This window comes from Athene noctua, chromosome 10 (genome assembly GCF_965140245.1).
Source record: "Athene noctua chromosome 10, bAthNoc1.hap1.1, whole genome shotgun sequence".
Lineage (NCBI taxonomy): Eukaryota > Metazoa > Chordata > Aves > Strigiformes > Strigidae > Athene > Athene noctua.
In genome coordinates, this window is record NC_134046.1 from 22,239,721 (window position 1) to 22,246,910 (window position 7,190).

Sequence of the window (7,190 nt, forward strand, 5' to 3'; positions counted from 1 at the left end):
ATACACAGTTCTAGGGTAGGAAAGCTGAAAGCCAATACTGAGTTTTCAAAAACTGTTTGAATTTACAGTACAGAAATTTGCCAATACTTATTCTATCATTTGCCTAAGTAAGCCTGTGTCCTTTTCCCACAATCACAGTAATTTCTAATGTGTAATTTACTTGGAAAAAGACTGCTTTGGCTATTTAAAGTCCTACCAATACACTGCTGTTCAGTGCACACGTCATCATATAAATGAAACGATTTCTGCTCTGAATTATACCAATATTTTGAATATGTGCATAGATAATAAAAAGAAAAAATCCTTTATCTCTGCTTCTTGGTAATGCAAACATAACAATACCAATTCTGTAATGGAATTGTTAAAGCAAGTCTTCGTAGCTTTTTGCTGTTACATTGTTTTTCTTGCTGCAGCATACTGATTTTGTCAAACACTGAATTGGGGGTATCAGCCAACAAGTCTCTTTTTATGTACTTTTTTGCTTGTTTGTTTGTTTAAGAGCATCACGGATTGTGTCAGCAGAGTTCTTGGAAAGAGGTTTTTTTAGTTATGTTGTGCTCCCTCTGCTGACTCCGCAGCAACAGAACACGAAGTAGTACAGGTCCTACGTTATGGAGTGGTTGTTAGATTTAAGAACCTGCAGGCCATACAGCAGTTGTTTTAATGTATGAAATGGACTATGTCCAAAAGCTTTGAGTCATTGTCTGAAATACAGAAAAAGTGCACGTACATTGGTTTGTCCAAAACCAAATTACTTTTATTTTATGCAAATATTGCCTATTAGGTAAAGTCCGCTATAATGACAGATACTATGAATGAAAAATATATATTATTTTCAGGATTGAAGATGGTATCTCCTAAAAGCTTAAACTAAGCTTAAAGCCTCATTGTATTCAGACATAATCAGGAATATTAAAAATTTGTAGAGTTATACCATCCCTGCTGAAGAAGGTTGCTGTTTCAGTGGTAACACAGAGAATAGGCAGGGAGAGAAAGATAATATTCTTTCACTGGACAAGTGGAGAACTGAGACAAAAGTCTAACTAGCAGCATCTCTTCTCCCCCCCCCCCCCCCCCCCCGAAAAAGTAAATGCAGTAAGATGATGCTATTTTCTCTAAATAACCAGAAGAACAATGAATAGGACAAAGTGATACCATTTTCCCAAGTCTTACTAGAGCTGGTGACCATTTCCACCCTCCAGAGACATTAGTTATTCACTTTCCGAACACAGTGTATCACCAGACCCTATGCGTCACATTTAGGACCTGAAAGCAGCGCTGGTGAAAATGTTGGCTTGAACTACTTGTCCATTGCCACATAAAATTTCTGTGTCAGAGGCAACGAAAAAACTGAGTTATTGAAAGGGGAATGCAATTGTTCTATCACGAGACTGTCCTTTTGCAGCATTCTTTTCTAAAAGATCAATGAAGGTCTTCAATTCAGTGGATGTGGTGCCATCATTTAGGGTAGATATGTGTGCCTTGCAAATACACAAAACATTTCACTGTTCCTCTTAAGTAGAGAAATAAATTTAATATATGGGGATATCAATCTGACCTTCACCATCTCTAAAGCTAGGAATGGTTGTGTGATCTTAACCAACGTATATATGACATCATTTCAGAGATGGTCTGAACCTGCTTTAATTACATTATTTGGCAAAAGTCACATTAAGTTCTGCAGCACTTGCATATGAGTTTATCTGACAAACTCTGACACATTTACACATGAGATGAAATTCAAACTATTTCATGAAATATGCTTTAAGTAAAAAAAAAAAAAAAGTCAAAACCAAACCCAACAAAACCCAGTATTTATATCACAAATATATTTGTCCATATTTATGTTCATGTAGTATAATTATACCATTGCCTTGATTTTGATAATGTTTCAAAGCCGAGAGGCTTGAGCTATTTCTTTTTCCTTCTGATTTTCTGTAACTCATATGAGGCTAGGATGTTCTGGTTGCTTCATTAAATACCTCTAGGGTCATATTTTGGTAGTTTTGTCTGGAAATAGCGTGTCTAGAATGTAGTGCAACAGGCCTTTCAGGTTAACTGAGCACAGGTAGTGTTTATGGTAAAGAGTAGCTTGTGATCCAAGATGTTTTTCATACCATGGTAATCTCTTAATGTACTATTCTATGTTTTCCTAATATATAAAAGTTCACTGAATAACCTTCTCTGGAATTGGAAATCAATTCAGTTTGCAATGGCTACTGAATGGAGTAACTTGATGATTATGATAGTTTTCACAGTCAGCACCAGATTAGCTAACTGTAAGCTGCCACTACGGCTGACAGTTAACACAGACATGTATCAGATGAGTTCAGGTGCCTTCTTTTACTTTGTAGATAATAGCAGTTGGCTACATGAGATTAAATGCAAGGAAGTTAAAACAACTAATATCCTATCTCTGTGTTTAATGTTATCTCGACAGCACTCTCGCTTCTGGTCTTTTGCTGGCAAAGAATGATTTTTGCACATGAAAATCTTCTTAGCCAATTAGCTACGTTTTTATTACCATTACTCATGTGTGAGTTTTAAGAAAGAATCCTGGAGTAGTCTCTTGATTGGACTTATGCTTTGGATGTTTTAGTGGGTTTTTTAAAAAAAGCCATGAGAAGACTGCAGAGGTAAATGTTGGCATTAGTCTTTTATGGGGAAGAGAAAAGACAAAATACACAGCAGAAATCAAGTAAAGGTACATGCAAAATAGATCTGTAACTAATATACATAAGAACAGCTTTCATGTTTTAGTTTTCAATAATGCAACAGTAAAACTAGCACATAAAAGGTCTTCTTCATTCTAGTATTTGTAATATAAATTAAAAGTGAACAGTAAAATCCATTTTGTTTCCAGTGTAATAGCAAATTTTATTAAATTGAACGGGATATCCATAAATTGACTAAGACCTAGCAGTTGTTTGAAGATTCCAACTCTAAAACTGTAATGAAAGGCTTTGATTTTTATATCCAAAACCTGATCAAACATGAAAATCCTCAGAATTCAGAAATGTTTATGAATAATATTAATGTGAAATCATTGATGGCTAGCTGTTTTGTTGTATAAAAAAAAAGTACAAAACTGCTGTTTGTGATTGATCTGATCTTAGATACTCTTACATACAGAATTTATTACATTGACATCTTCAATATTCCTTTAGCAACTTTGAATTTACTGACATCTTTGAAAAATAGCTATCGATTGGTACATTTGTATACTGGGTCACACTGCTGCTCCTTTTTTTTTTTTTTTTTTTAACCAGAAAAATCAGAAATATGTGCATAGTGAGAGAAAGTAAAAAATTTTAGTCATTTTGTTGTCATAAAATACAGTAAAAAAGCAATCCTTTACCACTTCTGTTCACAGACATCACAGTAAGTAGCAGAAATATAGTCCCTACAGCTGGGAGAGCACAGACTTTGCTTTATACAGCAATGAGGAAAGCCAAGATTAGGTAGAAGCCACACATTCTCCATTTCTCCTCACATAGACATGCATGTGTATAAACACACATCTTGTCCTGTCTTGTGATGTTGTTGTCAGAGAATGTTACATCCCTCAGAAGAGATGTATTTCCTTAACTGTGAGGCCTGAGAAGCAAAACATTTCTCAGCTGTGGTCAGATTAAATGTTCTATGTTCATGAGCCCTCCTAGGTACATGCTAGACTGGGGGTTGAAATTAAAATCCGTGTATATGGTACAAAGCTAAGAGCTTGTCAATTTAGATTTACAATATAGCCAAACTTAAATGTTTTCAACGGAAGGAAAGCAGTTAAGAATGTACATGAAAACCTTTTTTTTTTGTATTCAGCAAATCCTATCTACTTAAGGCATTTTACCATGCTAGAACCTGTTATTTTAACAGAAAACAACAGATACACACACAGATATGTGTATGTATATATGTGTAGTATCGTTGCTAGGTACCTTTCTGGACATCTTAGACTAAATTATAGACAACATAACAATTTTTCAAAATTTACAGGTGACATTTTTTTGTAGTGGAATGATTGAACAAAGCCTTTTTAGTTACCTGAAGATCAGAAGAACTGATATTGCTAGTCATGGCATATTAACCTCTGGAAGGGGTGGAGTTTATAGGCTTTTGCTCAAAGAATTGTAAATGGTTGCTGATTCCTGATTTTTATTACCTTAGAGCAGAAATATGAGTAGCATAAAATGGAATTACTTTGTGACCCATAGTAGCTGATAGGTGCACCCACAATTCTCTGTTCTTCTCTTTGGTGTAATCTTGGCATTTTTATTTCCTCTATTCACAGCATAGAGAATTCATGTGATGTGAACAGGTGCACAGAAAAAACCCCAAACTATTAGTATGGAAAAAACAGCACACATGAAAGACAGTCCCTCATATTAAGTGATTGTTAAAATAACAGATTGCTTTTATTTACTTATTTATTTTGTCTTTTCTACAACTTAATAAAAATATAAACCATCATAGTTCTAGGCTAGAAATACTTTTACAATGGAGGTGCTCTGGCATTATTGGTAGACTTGGCTGAAACAAGTTAGCTGTGCTGACTGTGAAAACAGAAAATTCCTGCGAAGGAATTGCTACTGTACCCTCTTAGCTTCTGGAGTTTGTCCCTGGCAAGCCAGACCTCTGGATTTACAGGCTTATCTGAGTCTTTCTAATCTGTACTATATCTGTACATAGTGAATTTCATGCACACACTGTGTTATAATGACTCAGGAATTTCGAAGAATTAATCATGTTCTATATAATCAAATACTCCAAAACATCACAGCCATTCACTCTTATAAAGTGAAGCATAGACTAGCTTTACCTTGCTGTTTAGCTCTCAGTGGTTTGCAAACTGGTCTTTTAAAGTGAAAATACAAAGTGATAACACCTCAAGATTGTGAGATATTTTTATAGAGTTTTTATGGATGATGTTGGAAAACTGTTTAATTTTAACATCTGCTTTGTATGTAATACACAAACTGAGATCAGTGGCAAGCGATTGTGTGTTTCTATTTAGCGAGTGACTTAAGCTTGCACTTCTCTTTAAGCATGTACTCAAACCTCTTCAGCCGCTTCTCTAGTGCAGGGGAGGTGTCTACGTGTGCGAGGGCAGCCATCAGTGAGTCCTCCTGCCTCCTGATGACAGGGTTTCCTGTAGTTGTTTCTTGGCCACGCAGTAACCTTACAGGCACACTTGTGCATCTCGAGTCCTGTGGATAGGGTGAACTTGTTCACAGGGTGAACTTGGGCTCTAAGGGGAACCATGCTTGGAGGCATCCCTCTCCTTCACCCCTGAGGCAGCCCACGGGATATGAAGTGGACATAACTCTCATTGTCGTTGATTAAAGGAGTATAAGCCAATGTTTAAATTTGAGGTAACTGTTGATTTTGTGTTTTTTAAAAAGTGTCTGGTTAATTACAAAAATGGACTCTTAAGAAGAAGTCTATTCTATTTTATTGATTTGTTTGGAAATCTGTTAAAGGAAGACAGTTCCCAATGTTGATGGCCAGGGATTTGCACTTCATGCTTACAGAAAAACTGACTAATGGAACTAATTGGACCGAGGGACTCTGACGATGTATAACGTACTTTCACCAGAAAACTTTCACTTGTGGCAGTTAGAAATTCTGCTGTTTACCCATAGGCAGATCTTACTTTCATTAAGGATAACATGAGACTGTACATCCCATCCAATGGCTGAAGCCTTTGGGAAGGCAGACAGCTGGCTGGCCATTAGGCTAACCTTGCCAACAGTTCACCCTTAAGCACTGTTTGCATTACAGAACTCTATCAGTCACGTAGTAACAGGAGTGGCAGTATGAAGGAGCTATGAGTTCCCCTTTTGCTCTACTAGGGGCAACATGTATGTTGTGCAGCACGAGATATGGTAGCATCTCTCTTGTTACCACTGAGTGAGAATTTCTTATCTGAAATTTAAGAAAGATATTTTACAACCTTTGTTGTTGATCTTCAAAGTAGAAGAACTAAAGGATTGTGCTGTGAGTTCTAGAAGGTGGAAGAATGATGGTGACATTCCTGAGGAAAGGTTAAGAGAACTGTAACCATTTCTATCCATTACTACCTTAGCACTTCAGCATAGTTGATGGGGTGGGTGGAGACAGTCTCTCTTTTACTTACTGTAGGTCTGTCAAGGCAAAGGATGATCTCAAAATTCAAGACCAGGTCTGTTCCATTATATTGATTTTTGCAACAACAGTTTTCTCAGTGTGACAGTAGTTTTGGTTCAAAATAGATCAAATCAAAGTTCCTGTTATCTAGAGGTTAAAGGCTACTTACTTGATTGGGTCTAAAGTTCAAATTAAACAGCCAAAGTGACCAAGTTATTTTAGTTTCATAACATCTATTTTTAGATTAGAATGTTCTTTTTATACATCATGGAAAACTAAAGACAGATCCTAGTTATATTAAGTGCTTTGCACTTGCTGTTACTTACAGACTTTGTCATAGTTGAAATATATCTAAATCAAGGATTTTGGTTCAGCTCCCAGAAGAGGACTTGGAGAAACATTTTATATCTCAATCTAAATTCACTTGATTTGATGAAGATTTTTGCAGATTGAAGCTTTTTAGTTGTTTACTACTTTCAAGATCTGCAGAAATACATATGGAATTTGGAAAGCCATAAATTAGATTTCCTTGAGCCTTGGGTTTAAGACTCTGGGGTAAAACTTCTAGCATACTTGAATGATTTGACTACAAATTTCAGATATTTTTTGTTATTTGGAGGGGAAACACCACTACTTAATACCAACTACTTTTTGTTTTTTTCCCTTAATATGAAAAAACTTAAGATTTTTAGGCATTTGGGAAGAATCATGATTAGAATTTGAAAAACTGAAAATTAATTGTGGAAGCCTTCTAATTCTATTCACATGCATGTTATTGAGAGATGCAGTTAAAGTCAGTGTTATCTGTCTGCTAAAAAAAAGTGAAATTTTTTTTCTAGTTATGCCTCTTTAATTTCACCTCATTGGGTTTTTTTAATGACTTGGTGCTTACTAGAGCACATAAACTTTCTATAAAATATACTATTAAAATGCAGTTGTATTTCATCAGGCCATTCATAATTATTTAGACTGTTATTTTTCCCATATATATTTTTGTCATTTGTCTAGCTGAACCATTGTTCTGTGAGCCCACTAGTTGTCTCAGCTGCCTTTTGAAGGACATTATC